The sequence below is a fragment of the Tamandua tetradactyla genome, chromosome 22 (assembly GCF_023851605.1).
Source record: "Tamandua tetradactyla isolate mTamTet1 chromosome 22, mTamTet1.pri, whole genome shotgun sequence".
Taxonomy (NCBI): Eukaryota; Metazoa; Chordata; class Mammalia; order Pilosa; family Myrmecophagidae; genus Tamandua; species Tamandua tetradactyla.
Genome location: NC_135348.1, coordinates 40894604 through 40911460, shown reverse-complemented (window position 1 = coordinate 40911460; position 16857 = coordinate 40894604). Strand labels below are relative to the sequence as shown.

Genomic DNA, 16857 nt, shown 5'->3' with positions numbered 1-16857 from the left:
AAAATATTTTGTTATGACAATAATATTGTCAGCTACACTCTTAAAGCAGAATTATGAGGATTAATTGCATTATTAATGTACTTTCATAAAACCCCCAAAAATGATTAAAGAAAACATTAATACCAATGGAGCCACCCAATCAAGATGGTAGAGGTGCTTCTGGGCTCTATCCCTGTACAAAAGCTTTGAACAACCAGCAGGAACCAACAGAAACATCTTTCTCAAAACTCCAGAAATTATTTATGGACTGCAGTACAGGGCAAGGACCAAATTAAAAAAAAAATGCTGTTTAAAAGTGGTAGGATCTCTGGACTTTCAGGAAGATGGCCAACTAGAGTAGCTCGGGATTAGTGCTGCTCCACAGAAAAGTTAGAGAAGGGACAGGAGGGAGACTGAGGTGGCAATTCAGGAGACCCTTCAGCACCACATGCAGCAACGCTGGTTGCAGAGGTCAAGGAACTGAGAGGCAGAAAGCTAGAGCCTGGAGCCGAGGCATGAAGCTGCAGAACCTGAGGAACTGCACAGATGGGAGTGCAGGACTAGGAAGTAAGCCAGGCCATGTTCCCTGAGCGTGCTACCCTCACCAGTGCAGCCCAGTAACTGGTAACTGACCCCACACCCCACACACCTGAACCCCAACACCCTCTCCCATTCCCAGCACCCCAGGCATCCCCACCCCAGCAGCCCCCAGTGCACATACCGGCCCCCACTCCCACCCCAAGTGCAGCCCAGCCTCCGTCTCCTGCACCCTCCCGAGCACTACCTCCGCTTCCCTGTTGCCAGCATATAAAAGTTGCAGCACCAATCTCCCTGCCTAAGCTACCCCGGCCCCCTGCCCATAGTGCTGCACAGCCTCACTCCGCCCTCCCTTAGCTCAGCGCATCCGTTTACAGCACTCCTATACCCATGCATGCACACGGGCCCCCAATCACATCATTCAGCTCTGGGAACCGCACTTTACAGCAGTCCTAGAACTGGACATGTGCAGAGCCTTCAGCCTCATTTCCCAGTTCTGAGAAAGTGCCAACCTGTGCAGCTGGGTCACATCTGCCCCCAATCCACGAAGGCATATTGCCGATCTGCTACCACAGCTCCACGCATGCGCACAAAAAGCTCCATGCTTTAGACCAATACACACCAGGGTTGCGCCCTCCAGACTGGTGCACCCACACAGCCACATCCTCCCTGGTCGCTGGGCATCTATGTTCACAAGCATCAGCATAACATCCCCAACCTGTGCCCATACCTGCCCTGAAACAAATCACCATTTGTTTCCACCCCCATGCCCTGCTCCCTGCTGTACAACCATCCCACAACCAAAAGGCCTTAGGTTACTGAAAGAAATCATCTCCCAAAATAAATCAATCAAGATATTTACATGCCACGAAGACAGCAGAAGATCACAAAGCATATCACAATGCAGACAGATATAGTCCTGCCTAATGACCAAATTAAAACACCAAAGGAGACAGAGACATTGGAACAACTAATCAAAGATGTTCATACAACTCTACTTAATAAAATAAGTGTGATAGCAAATGGCATAAAGGACATCAAGAAGACAGTATAAGAGCATAAAGAGGAATTTGAAAGAATAAATAGAAAAATAGCAGATATCGCCGAGATTAAAGATTCTGTTGATTCTAGAAAGTAAGCCAGGCCACATTCCCTCACAAAATAAAAAACATACTAGAGACACAAACACCAGATTTGAAGAGACAGAAGAAAGAATAAGTGATATACAGGACTGAATAATTGACTTTGAAGACTTAAAACAGCAGATGGAAAAAATTGAATTGGAACTCAGAGAAATGATAAACAAAACAAAGTGCATAAATATAAGAATCATAGGTGTCCCAGAAGGACAAGAGAAGTGTAAAGGGCTAGGAAGAATAGTTGAGGATATAATGGGGGAAAACTTCCCAACCCTCATAAAGGACATAAATATACAAGTCAAAGAAGCTCAATGAATTCCAAACAGAATAAATCCAAATAGGCCTTTCCCAAGGCAGATGATAATCAGTCTGTCAATGTTGAAGAAAAGCAGAAAATCCTGAAAGCAGCCAGAGAAAAACAATCTACTATGTAGAAGGCAAGCCAAATAATACTGAGTTTAGACTATTCAACTAGCTCCCTGGAGGCAAGAAGGCAGTGGTATGGTATATTCAAGATCCTGAAAGATAAAAACTTCCAGTCAAGAAATCTGTACCCAGCCAAATTGTCCTTCAAAATTGAGGGAGAGATTAAAGTTTTCACAGACAAAGAAGTCCTGAAAGAATTTGTCAACAATAGACCGGCCCTACAAGAAATACTTAAAGGAATTCTGCCAACTGAAAAACAAAAAAAAAAAAAGAAAGGAGAGGGAGGTCTGGAGGAGGGCACAGAATTGAAGAGAACCACTAAGGATAATTTAAAGAATACAAAGAGAAAGAGGGAAAAGAATATATAGATCTGACAAATAAAATTTAAAAGATAACATGATGGAATCAAGACACACCTTTTCAGTAATGACTTTGAATGTTAATGGACTAAACTTACCAATTAAAAGATATAGATTGGCAGAATGACTTAAGAGACATAATCCAGCTATATGCTGCTTACAAGTGACTCATCTTAGACACAAGGACACAAATAGATTAAAAGTGAAAGGATGGAAAAAGACTTTCCACACAAGTTGTAACCAAAAGAAAGCAGGAGTAGCTATACTGATATTGGACAAAATAGACTTTAAATGTAAAGACACATCATAAAAGACAAAGAAGGACACTATATACTAATTAAAGGGTCAATTCACCAAGAAGATATAACAATCATAAATGTTTATGCTCCCAATCAAGGAGCTCCAAAGTACATGAGACAGACATTGCCAAAACTGAAGGGAGTGATAGATGTTTCAACAATAATAGTAGGGGACTTCAATAGACTACTCTCCTTTATAGATAGAACAACCAGACAGAAGATCAACAAGGAAATAGAGACATTAAACAACATGATAAATGAATTAGACCTAACAGATTAAAGCTGAGATAAATGAATGTGAGAACAAAAGAATAATAGAAAGAATCAATACAACCAAAAGTTGGTTCTTTGAGAAATCAGTAAAATGAATTGGCCATTAGCAAGGCTGACAAGGTAAAAAAGAGAGAGTATGCAAATAAACAAAATCAGAAATGAGAAGGGGTGCGTTACCACTGAAGAAATAAAGGAAATTATAAGAGGATACTATGAATAACTATATGCCAACAAACTAGACAACTTAGATAAAGTGGACAAATTCCTGGAGACACACAAACAAGCTACACTGACTCAGAAAGAAATAGAAGATCTCAACAAACCTATCATAAATAAAGAGATTCAGTCATCAGGAATCTTCCCACAAAGAAAATCCCAGGGCCAGATGGCTTCACACGGGAATTTTATTAAACATTCCAGAAAGAACTAATGCCAATCCTGCTCAAACTTTTTCAAAAAACTGGGGAAAAAGGAACTCTACCTAACTCATCTTATGAAGCTAATATCATTTTAATACCCAAACTGGGTAAAGATGCTATAAGAAATGAAAACTACAGACCAATCTCCCTAATGAACATAGATGCAAAAATTCTCAATTATAGATTAGCAAATCGAATCCAACAGCACATTAAAAGAATTATACACCATGACCAAGTGGGGGTTATACCAGGAATGTAAGGATGGTTCAATGCAAGAAAATCAATTAATGTAATACAGCATATTAACAAATCAAAAGGGAAAAATCACATGATCATCTCAATTGATGCTGAAAAAGCATTCAACAAAATTCTGCATCCTTTTCTGATAAAAACACTCCAAAAGATAGGAATCAAAGGGAATATATGAAAAAACAATAGCCAGCATTATACTCAATGGAGAGAGACTGAAAGCTTTCCCCCTAAGATCAGGTGCAAGACAAGGATGCCCACTATTAGTCAACATTGTTCTAGAAGTTCTAGCTAGAGCAATCAGGCAGGACAAAGAAATAAAAGGCATCCAAACTGAAAGGAAGAAGTAAAACTCTCATTATTTGCAGATGATATGATACCATACTTGGAAGATCCTGAGAAATACAAAGCAAAGTTACTTGAGCTAATAAACTACATAACATTGCTAAAAGAAATCAAAGGAGATCTAAATAGGTGGAAAGACATTCCCTGCTCATGAATCAGCTTAAACACAGCTAAGATGTCAATTCTCCCCAAATTGATCTGCAGATTCAACATAGTACCAATCAAAATTCCAACAACCTACTTGAAGATTTGGGAAAGCTAACTACCAAATTCATCTGAAAGGGAAAGGAATCTGAATAGCTAAAAGTATCCTAAAATACAAGAACAAAGTGAGAGGAGTAATACTCCCTGACTTTAAAATTTATTATAAAGGTGGTCAAAACAGCATGGTACTGCCAAAAGATAGAAGCATTCATCAATGGTATTGAATCGAGAATGCAGAAATAGACCACCAAATTTACAGTCAATTGATTTTTGACAAGGCCCCCAAATCCTCAAAACTGGGACAAAATAGTCTTTTCAATAATTGGGCATGGAAGACCTAGATATCAATAGCCAAAAGAATGAAAGAGGACCCCATCTTACACCCTACACAAAAACTAACTCAAAGTGGATCAAATACCTAAATATAAGAACTAGCACCATAAAGCTTCTAGAAGAAAATGTAGGGAAACATCTTCAAGACCTAGTAATAGGTGGTAACTTCCTAAACTTTATACCCAAAGCACAAGCAACAAAAGAAAAAATAGATAAATGGGAACTCCTCAAATCAAATGCTTCTGGGCTACAAAAGACTTTGTCAAAAAGCTGAAGAGGCAGCCAGCTCAATGGGAGAAAATATTTGGAAATCACATATCGGACAAAGGTTTGATTTTTTGTTTTACAAAGAAATCATACAACTCAACAACAAAAGAACAAACAACACAATTATAAAATGGGCTAAAGATTTGAATAGGCATTTTTCTGAAGAACAAACACAGATGGCTCAAAAGCACATAAGAGATGCTCATTTTCACTGGCTATAAGGGAAATCCATATCAAGACTACAATGAGATACCACCTCACACCTATAAGAATGGCTGCTATTAAGCAAACAGGAAACTATAAATGCTGGAGAGGATATGGAGAAACTGGGACATTTATGCACTGCTGGTGGGAATGTATAGTGGTGCAGCCACTATGGAAGACTGTTTGGTGGTTCCTTAGGAAACTAAATATCAAGTTGCCCTATGACCCAGCAATAGAACTACTTGGTATATACCCAGAACTGAAAGCAATGACACAAGCAGACATTTGCACGTTGATGTTCATAGCAGCATTATTCACAATTGCCAAAAGATGGAAACAAACCAAATGCCCATAACAGACTAATGGATCAACAAAATGTGGTATATACATACAATGGAATATTATGGAGCCATAAGACAAAATGACGTCTTGAAGCACATGACAAGATGGATGAGGCTTGAGGACATAATGCTGAGTGAAGTTAGCCAGACACAAAAGGACAGATACTGTATGATTCCACTTTTATGACCAGCATAAAAGTATAATCAGAGGCTTATTATATAGGATATAGGAGACTTAGAGACACATAGACTAGAGATGGGTGAACTGTTAGCTAATGAGGTTAAACTCCAATGTAAGGGAATACATAGGAGCGAAGGTGGTTCTCTAGTGGGTCTAGAAGTAATATTACCTATTGAAGATGAACAAAATTGAAAGGGGTTATATAAACCTTCATGCCCCACTGATTAACACTAGAAATATGACTTCTCACAAGAATTACTTGATATATGATTCTTGTATAAAGAGTGTCTTAAGTCCAGGGTACAGGGGGAAAACTGCTATTGCATGCTATGAGCTATGTTCAAAAGGAAACCATCAGCACTACCACAGCAACAGCAGAGTTAAATCATGGGGGGAGGGACAAGAGTTAAAAGCAGGTTTAGATTTTTCTATTTGGCGAAGGTGTGTTTATTGGTTTTCTTTCTCTTGGGAGCAATGAAATTATCCAAAATGAGGATGTTGATGGACTGTGAACTTTGGGCCCTCTACATGATGCCCGATGAATGCAGGTGGCTGAGGGATGCACTGACGGAGAAGTAGACTGGCGAACAATGGTGTATACTTATGAACGCAGGTTGTGCTGCTACAAAAAGGAACAAAGTCATGAGGCATGCAATGATGTGAATGAATATGTGAGCCATTTGGTGAGACAAAATAAGCCAAAACAAAAGAACAAGAATGGTGTGGTCACTTTTAGAAAATGCTTATAAGAAAACAGGGGCATAGAGTGTAAGCTTTTAGAGCAGACACATTAAGTCTGGAGTGGTGATTATTATTTCTGGATTTTGAGAGGTTGTTTTATAGATATAACCTGATATTTAGAGATAAAAACGAAGCCGAATAGGTTGGGGCTAAAGTAATTCAGAATATAGGGGTAAGGAAGACAGTGTCTATATTTTAGAACCACATATACTGTTTGAGATCAATGGAAGAAAGGTTTATTTGGTCTGGAACTGACATTTTCTGTAGTGCATAATCTCATTCAACCTATCTGTATAGCTCATTTGAACAACTGAAACACAGGGAGCACAGAATAAGAAAGAGATCCTTTAATCCTGTATAGATTATTATAATGCCTGGTTACATCCTAGAGTATATTAAGCATATAATCAAAAATATTGGCAAAGTCCCCTGAGGGATGGGAGAAAAATATGGAACTATTAAACCTTACCATCAGGGAATTCCCTGATACTGTGTCAAACCTTAGGGATACCCAAATCAATAGGCCAAGCCCTCAATCACGAGGCTTACTCTTGTGAAGCTTATGCAGGTAGTTGAGAAGCTTAGACTACCTATAGGCATGCCTAAGAGTTACTTCTGGAGATCCTCTTTTGCTGTTCAGATGTGGCCTTAGTCTCTCTAAGCCCAACTCTGCGAGTGAAATCACTGCCCTCCCTGCTACACGGGACATGATATGCAGGGGTGAAAGTCTCCCTGGCAGCGTGGGAGATGACTCCCAGGGATGAATCCAGACCTGGCACCGTGGGATCAACAATTCCATCCTGACCAAAAGGGGGGAAAGAAGTGCAATTAATAAAGTATCAGTGGCAGAGAGAGTTCAAATAGGGTCGAGAGGCTACTCTAAAGGTGGCTCTTATGCAAGCTTCACTTAGACCTTGCTGCCTATCATAACCTGCCAACCCCCAACCAGGACCATTCCAGCCAATCCTAAAGAACACCTAGGACAAAATATAAGATTCCACAAGGGTTCCAGGCACTAGAGTAGTTTGCCAGAACCTACAACCTCCAGATGGGTCCCTGGTCCAGATAAGTCCTGAAATACAGCCCAGCCTCTCCAGAACATCAAACAGTTCCATCTCCCTACCCCATATTAGTGACAGACCCTTCCAATATGAGAAATTTAGAACTGCCATAGCCCAAACACCCCTCAAGAGAGGTGATAGTGGAGTTATACAGAGAAGATAAGATTTAACAAATGAATATGAATGCTGAATCATTAATTGATATCTCTTTTAGTCTCCAGTGGTTTAGAGCAGCTAGAAGTAAAAAACCTAAAACGTGAAATTGTAACCCATGTCAAAGTCTGAAATATGTTCTACAACTAAGAGTGATGCTGTGCTTTGAAATTTATGGTTTTTTGTATATATGTTCTTTTTCACAAAAAAAGAAGGAAAAAAAGTCGATTGTGATGATAAAAAAGTATTTAAGCCCTCTGGCCTCCTATATTCTGGAGCAGCTAAAAGGAAAAATATGAGAGGATTGTATGGTAGCCCATGACAACTCTGGGATCTTCCTGTAACTACTTGCTGAAGAGTGCTTTGAAAACTGCTGCTTTTTTATTTCTCTGCTCTGTATATATGTTATGGTATACAATAAAAAAGTAAAAAAAAAAAAAAAAAAAAAAGTGGCAGGTTCTCCTGGTACCCTGGCTGCCCTTCCCCACCCGTCAGCAGCTTGGCACAGAGCTGGCCCCTGTTCCCAGTGAGGATCCCTGGTCCTAATCCCAGAAGGAGCAGAATAACCCTCACGCACACACTGGAAGCATGTATGTCTGGCCCAACATGCATGTCTGGTGGTACCTGAGGGACTTGCCATCCCAGAACTTGTCCTGCATGTAGAGGCAGCTCACAGATTTCTCCAATGGTATAGTGGGAGAATAACCAAGTCATGCTTCCTGGGGCAAGGTATTGTTGACTATAGGACACACAAGGCAGTGCCAGAGACCATGAGGAAACAGTTTTTCAGGAAAGAGGCAACGCTTGTATCCATGTATATAGGGAATTCCTAGCCCTACATGAACAAGACAAGAGACATGCACAGAAAAGGTCAGGGAGGCCCCTACACTTTGGACTAGAGTGAGTCTCCAAATTCATCTCCCTGAAGGACAACCACTGCACAGGCCAATCTGCAAAGACAGAGAGGTATTTTCTTTTTTAACTTTTTCTGTTGTTAACTCCTGGAATTCAAGGAAAGCTCTGTTGTAACACTAGATACCTCTGGTCCCAAATTCCAGTGATAACACATAAAAATATCATAACGTCCAGGTTTTAACAACAGATGATAAAGAAACAAGAAGCAGTGGCCCAGGAAAAGGAGACTATTAAAGCATTAGAAATCACCAATGAGGAGGACCACACCAGGACACACCAAAGACTTTTTAAAAATGGTCCTAAATACGCTTAAAGAGCTAAAGGAAAACATGGAAAAAGAACTAAAGGAAATCAGGAGAATGGAAGATTAGACTATCAACAGAGAGATGAAAATTAAGAAAAGGAAACATAAAGCTGAAGACTTCAGTAACAGAAACTAAAAATTCCATAGAGAGGAATCAGTGAGCTTAAAGAAAAGACAATCGGAAGCATCCAGTCTGAGGAGCAGAAAGGAGAATGAAGAAGCATGAACAGAGCTTAGAAATCTATGAGACACCATCAAGTATACCAATGTATGCATTGTCCTAGGGGATCCTAGGAGGAGAAGAAAATTTCCCAAATAAAACGAAAGACATGAATATACACATCCAAGATATTCAACAAACTACAAACAGAATAAACTCAAACAGACCAACAATGCAGCATATTATAATCAAACTGTCAAATGCCAAAGATAAAGAGAGAATTCTGAAAGCCTCAAGAGAAAAGTAATGTGTCATGACAAGGGCATCTCAAGGAGATTAAGTGCCAATTCCTCATTGGAAACCGTGGAGGCATGAGGGCAGTGAGATGACATATTCAGCATGCTAAAAAGCAAAAGTGGTCAAACAAGAATTCTATATATATATAGACATTCTTTCAAAATGATGGAGAGAGACACAACCATGTGCCTTGCTGTGTGACAGAGGAATCCAGGATCGCTGGCAGCCAGTCTTCAGGGAGAATGCATTGCTTGATGATGCTTTGATTTGGACATTTTCACAGCCTCAGAACTGTAAGCTTCGGGCCTGCCCTTCCTTATCGTTGAGACAAGAACCATCAAACCTTACCACCGAGGGTTTTGCTGCAATGAAGAGGGCATCAAGTACCCACTGAAAACTGGTGAGACAATAAATGACGCTGTGCTTTCCACCTGGGATCATCATTGCCATCCTCGCGATCATCACAGGGGAGTTCTACCAGATCTGTTTCCTGAAGGAGATCTGCTCAACTATTCAGAATCCTTATGTGGAGCCCCTGTAAGCAAGTCAGTTGCTTCCTCTTTGGGTGTGCCACCAGCAGTCCTTCACGCCCAAGTGTCCATAGGACGCCTGCATCCTCACTTCTTGAGTGTCTGCAACCCTGTATTTCAGTCAGATCAACTGCTCCAAGGGCTACATTCAGAACTACAAATGCAGAAGCGATGACACCAAACTCCAGGAAGCCAGGAGGTCCTTCTCCTCTGGCCATGCCTCCTTCTCCATGTTAACCACACTGGTTCCCCATGCTCTACCTGCAGGCCTGCTTCACTTGGCCAGGTGCCCATCTGCACCGCCCCCCCCCCCCCCGAAGTTCATCCTGATCATGATGACCTTCTACATGGGGCTGTCACACGCATCTGACCACATGCACCATCCTGGCAATATCCTGCCAGGGTTTGCTCAGGGCAGCCTGCCGGCCTGCTGCCTAGTTTTCTTCATGTTTGACCACTTCAAGACCAGGACGACACTCTCCCTGCCTCTCCCTGCCATCAGGAAGGAAATCCCCCACCTGCGGACACTATTGAATGGAACAATCACCATCACATGGTGTAGATGCTGCCCACCTGGTGAGCTGTTTTTGTAAGATGATGTTCTAGTTTGCTAGCTGTCAGAATGCAATACACCAGAAACAGAATGGCTTTTGAAAAGGGGATTTAATAAGTTGCTAGTTTACAGTTCTAAGGCAGAGAAAATGTCTCAATTAAAACAATTCTATAGAAATGTCCAATCAAAGACATTCAGGGAAAGATACCTTGGTTCAAGAAGGCTGATGAAGTTCAGGGTTTCTCTCTCAAGTGAGAGGGGCACATGGCAAACATAGTCAGTTTCTCTCTCAGCTGGAAGGGCACATGGTGAACACAGCATCATCTGCTAGCTTTCTCTCCTGGCTTTTTGTTTCATGAAGCTCCCCCAGAGGTGTTTTCCTTCTTCATTTCCAAAGGTCGCTGGCTAACGGACTCTCTTCATGGTGCTGCAGCATTCTCTGCTCTCTCTCAATCTCCTTCATTCTCCAAAATATTTCCTCTTTTATAGGACTCCAGAAACTTACCAACATCCACCCAAATGGGTGGAGACATGTCATCACCTAATCCAGTTTAACAACCACTCTTGATTAAATCACATCTCCAGGGAGATGATCTAATTACATTTTCAAACATACAATGCTGAATAGGGATTAGAAGAAACGACTGCCTTTACAAAATGGGATTAGGATTAAAACAGGCTTTTCTAGGGTCCATGCATCCTTTCAAACCAGCACAGATGACTACCGACAGCAATTCCTTGCTGCTCTCCACTCTCATCAGACAGTAGAATATAGGGGGAAACTTTTTGCCCGACTGATTTTCAAAAAGAAAGAAAGAAAAAAAGTCTTACCTTGTGGCCTTCCAAAATAGGTACTGCAAACAAACTCCAAATGCCGGAACCCTGGAGGTACAGTTGGTTTACGCGTTCATGTTCTACTGAACATGGTTCGTTCTGGAACTAAAACGATCATGGAGCCTGCTGGTCATGTTTGTGACCCAAGGAATCCTAGGCCTGTGAGAAAAGCGCAAATTCACATTGTGGCACATGATGCCAGAAATAGCACTGAATCAGGAAAAAAACCATTGAGGGGCTCCCCTCCTGTACCTTCTCTGTCCACCCCACTCCATTCTCTACTGTGACTTTGGTTCAGGAAGTTTGTCTTACTTTGGTTTGGGCTTTTCTTCCATGGAAGGAAAGAGCAAGCTTGTTCAGTCAATTTATCAGATCCTGAATCCAAATGCTTTATATGAAGCATTATCACTTCCCCAGCCCATATGCCAGTAACCTTAGTCCCTCACTTTAGTGATTAGAAGACTCTTTGTGGATGAGTGAATTTCACAAAGAGCACAGTTTCAGAAGAAACCAAGGGTATGGACCCTCATTTGTCTTCTTTTGATGCATCACCCTGTGATGTCAAAATATGAATTGCAGAATGCTGATATTGTGTACAACCAATCGCCAGTCACTTGACCGCTCTTAGAGATGGTTAAATTTCAGTTACTGCCTTATCCCGTGAAATCCTTACTGTGTGCCCACTAGGATTTCCCATGAGGGTTTGGAAATGAGCAAAGGCGTGGTCCGCCCTCTGAGGCAAAACAGCCTTCTGTACACAAGATGGAGAGTGAATGGGGCAGAATGAAAAGGAAACCAAACTCTTGGCTACTCAAAGTCATCATTTCCAAAGGTCACTGCGGAGCAGGTGATCCCATGCCCCAGAGGCTGCCCTGCAGGATAGAGGAGCTGACGAGGATCTCGGAGAGTTGCTCTTGCTAAGCTGGGCACAGCACCGTTGTCTTGGGATTCTTCTCTAGGGCAGTTCTTGGTAAGTTCTGCTTGGCAGAATATATGGGTGAAATCTCGGAAGAGAATCTCCCTTCATCCTCTATCCACAAGTCCTTCCAAGCAAGGTCCCAGTCCAGGTGGTAATAGACAGGGACCCTTCTACTGAACCGCTGAGGACAGAAGGAAGGAACACGTGCTTCTTAGGATCTTGGATGCAAACCTCTCAAAGGGCTAAATGAAACCACATGCACATCCTTACCACAGGATTCATCCTTTCATTTCAACTATACCAAGCTATGATTTTTATATATAAATACCATATAAATAATGTATAAAACATTAAAAGCTCACTATGTAAAATATTATTTCTGAAACAATTTTAGCTATATCCACTATGATTATAAACTGTGTCTTGACCTGTGTTATTTACATTAGCTGCTTAAAAGAGCACTGAAGGGTGCGTGGGTGGTTCAGTGGTAGAATGTCCGCCTTTCAGGCGGGAGACCCGGGTTTGATTCCTGGACCACACCACCCCCCTCCAAAAAAAGCATTGAGCTCACTGTTTTTTATATCAACTAAAATGTCATAGTTCTATGGTAGATGCTGTTTCTCAATGAAAGAAATAAGTGCAACTAGAGAAAACTGTATAAAAACAGTAAATTGTCAGTATTTTTGTAAGGTTCCATTTTGTAAAGAAATTAATATTCAAGGACTTTTGTAGAATACAAAGTGAAAATTATATCCATGAAACTATACCTATATTAAATGTGCTTTTTAAATAAAAGCTCATAACAAAACTAAAAAAGAATGCCTAAGAGTTATTTCCAGAGGACCTCTTTTGTTGTTCAGATGTGGCCTCAGTCTCTCTAAGCCCAACTCTGCAAGTGAAATCATTATCCTCCCAGCTATGTGGGACATGACATCCAGGGGTGAAAGTCTCCCTGGCAAGGTGGGAGAGGACTCCCAGGGATGAATCCAGACCTGGCACTGTGGGATCAACAATTGATCAAGAATTGTACAAATAAGGTGTCAGTGGCTGAGAGATTTCAAATGCAGTCAAGAGGCCACTCTGGAGGGTACTCTTATGCAAGCTACATATTGCTGCTATCGTGGTTTGACAAACCCCAACCAAAATTATTCCTGCCAACCCTAAAGAACACCTAGGGCTTTAGCTGAGATTCTACAAAGTTTCCATGCACTATGATACTTTGCAGAAGCCTATAACCTCCAGATGGGTTCCCAGGCCAGATAAGTCCTGAAATCCAGAGGGGCCAGACTCTCCAGAACATCAGCTAGTTCCATCCCCCTATTCCATATTATCAACAACATTTTCCAACATGAAAAAGTTAGATTGGCCATAGCCCAGATATCCTTAAAGACTGGGAGAAAGATCAAAGGAGAAGGTGGAGCTACAACAGAGAAGACAGGATTTAACAAATGAATATGAGTGCTGAATCATTATATTGTTATTTCTTTCAGTCTCCAGTGTCTTAGAGCAGCTTGAAGATAAAGCTTAAAATTGTAGAACAGTAACCCATAGCAAATTCTGAAATCTGTTCTACAACCAATTGTTGCAGTGCTGCTTTGAAATTTATTGTGTTTTTTTTTGGTATATATGCTATTTTTCACAATTAAGAAAAAAGCTGTGTGAAGAAATTAAGATCTCTGGTAAGGGTGATAACATAGGTAAATATGAATGTCATTACTATTGTATATTTGTTTTGTAACTCCACTTTTTACTTCCTACAGGATCTAAAACACAATTGCACAAAATGTAACATTAAAAAAGTAGTTTGGGACTCATATGAACATTTACTTTGTGAAAAGAACTATGTAAAGGTAAAGAGAAGGGGATAGGAATAAAGCTTGCTGTCAAAGTTAAGCTGATATCAAAGCAACTGAGATTATTATAGTTTTGAGATATTAAACTTAATATTTATATTAAATTTATATTCACAATATTGTGACACCATCACCATCTTCTATTAACCAAACTTTCCCACCTCCCCAGGCAGAAAGCCTGCACTAACTATAGATTAACTCCCCTTTCCTACTGCCCCTACCCCTGGAAGCCTGCACTCTGATTTCCGTCTCTGAGAGTTCACATATTCTCTGAAATCCATATTCAAGAAATAAAGCAAAATAAAGCCTATTTTAAACCATGTTTGTTTAAGTTTGTTTCAGAAAAAAATTTTTTTAAGAAATCTCTTAGCATGGACTATGAAAGCCAAAGTCCTTGTAACAGTCAAAACACCTATTTACCTTTTTTAGTAGATAATTTTGTTAGAGATATGGTTAAACAATGAAAATAGAAACTTCCTAAGTAAGGTGTTAGTTTACAGAGTGTTTCAAGTGGATTATTTCAATTATGCCTTAAGACTGTGTGAAAGATTCAGAGATATGTGTCCACATTTGACAAACAAGAAAGGTAAGTCTAAAAGAGCGTGCGTGGCTTGCTTACTCATGATCTTGAGAGTCATATAACACAGCCAGGGCCCAAATGCAAATATTCTGTCTCCAGGACCATGGTTCTTTCTGCCATACTACACTACAACGTGATGCGAAATTTCATCTTCCCAGAGCTGTGCTTGTTAGTGTACTGTGTCGGTGAACATGGCCATGACACGAGACCCTCCGCTGTTTCCAAGACTTGTAAGGTACTGCAGCTCACTGCCTTTCCGCAGGAACTGTAATGTGTCTTTCATGCCACAGCATTGATTATTCACTGGGATGTTCAAATAATGAATGTGCCATTTTGATGATCAAGTCAAACACCTGAATCTGTATTTGAATCGTTATCAACACTTGATCCTGAAAGGAAATACTGAATATAATTTGTTATGCAGGTACAAAGGTGATGCTGAAGTCCCTCCCTCCATATGTAAAGAACATCCACAAAGGTATTTTTCTGGAAGAAGTGTTGGGTTTGCATCGATTCACCATCACGTTTGCCCAAGGGCCCATGTGACTGACCATGCAAATGTTTAGATGCTTGGCTAAGTTAGGAGTCCCACGTGCGGTCCCGGTCATCAAAGAGACCCTTTTCCATACCTTGTACTAATCAGCAAAGCCAGGTGAGATCTCACACCACACCTGAGTCTGAGATGTCAAAATCCAATTTAATGCATAAGAACTACCGTGACAATGCCAGATGTCAGAAAAGAAGACAAATGCTTCCACTGTCTCATTCTTCATAAGACTTTCCAAACAGTGTGTTAGTTCAGGATTTGGGGAAGAAGATGCCAAGACAGGCTTGAACATGCAAGGATTTTATTAGAGGGAAATACTTGTGTGAAAAGAAATAGGGTGGGAGTTGGAGAGGGCCAGAGACCTGTCAGACTGTATTGAATGTCCAATTAAATCTGATGGATGAGTCCATCTAATGTGTGAGTTTCTAACCGGAGAGGAGGGAGGGAAAGAAGGTTGGGTAGAAACATCCTAGTCTGCTGTGCTGTCTAAGGAAGGCTTGGCAAAGCTGAGATAAATACTAAAACTAAAGCGGTCCAACAAAGGAATTCCAACTGTCTTCTAAGACCTCGTCTGCCTCAGTATCTCCAGTACACCCAGTCACTGGCAGGAGCAGCCATTGAGCGGCATGGACTTGGTGCAAACCTAGAGATGGGTGGATTTCAAAGCCCCCTGCAGCTGAGGCCCTCAACGGGGAGGTATATTCTCATGGCCACTGCAGACGGTACAGAGGGAAGTTACAGGAGCGAAACTTTCCTAAAACCCTTTAAAACTTTAAAGGAAAAGTCTGGTTTTTATCAGAAATGCCTTAATTATTTCATAAAAGAACTAATTCCATATACTTTCAGAATAATATCAGTAGCATGACTATAAGTAAAATATAATACCAAGAAAGGCAATCTGTGTTAAAATTTTTAGAAAAATACACTATTCTAAATCATCAAATAAAAATTAGTCAAATATTTTGCTTAACACCAGGTGGAGCCCTTTTGCTTCTTAAAATAGTGAAAGAGATTTTTTTTTTTTCAATGAATTTAGTCCAGGTTTAGGCTATTTATTTGTAGCGTATAAATTGTCTTTTAAAATCCCTTGATCTTATGCAAGCTTCAGCTAGATATTGGAAATCATCACAGTATGCCAAGCCCCAACCAACGGGATTCCTGAAAACCCTAAAGAATACCCAGGGCTCTATCTAAAACTTTATAAAAGTGTTACTATTAAGTTTATTTTTTCAAAAACTTAAAACTTTCAGATTGTTCCTATGCCAGATAAGCCCTGAAACCCAGAGGCACCAGTCTCTCCAAGAATATCAACCAGTGACATTCCTTTTCAGCATGAAGAAGTTAGAAGGGTTATTGCCCAAATATCCCTGAAGAGTTAGAGAATGATCAAATGAGACATGGAGTTGTAACCGAGAAGCTAGGATTTAACAAATGCTTGTGAGTACTGAATTATTATATAGATATTTCTTTTCAGTTTCTAATATATTAAAACAACCAGAAGGAAATACTTGAAATTGTTGAACTGTAACCAAAACTATACTTTGAAATTTGCTCTATGACTTCCTTTTAAACTGTACTTTGAAATTTATCACATTTCTGCATATATATTTCACAATTTAAAATGTCTTAAAAATGAAAAATCTTGGAACTCGAACCCATACCAAACTTTAAAATCTGTTCTGTAACAACTTGTTAAAATGTACTTTGAAATTTATTGCTTTTTTGTATATATGTTATATTTCACAATAAAAAAATTGTTTAATATTTTTAAAAATCAATTGACAGGGCAGGCCATGGTGGCTCAGTGGCAGTGTTCTCACCTGCCATGCCAGAGACCCGGGTTCGTTTCCCAGTG

General features: G+C 40.3%; 1 pseudogene; it reads left to right on the top strand.

Annotated features, from left to right (window-relative positions):
* The first annotated feature begins 494 nt into the window (after positions 1 to 494).
* Positions 495 to 10278, top strand: LOC143666142 (phospholipid phosphatase 3-like; annotated as a pseudogene).
* Positions 10279 to 16857: the final 6579 nt, after the last annotated feature.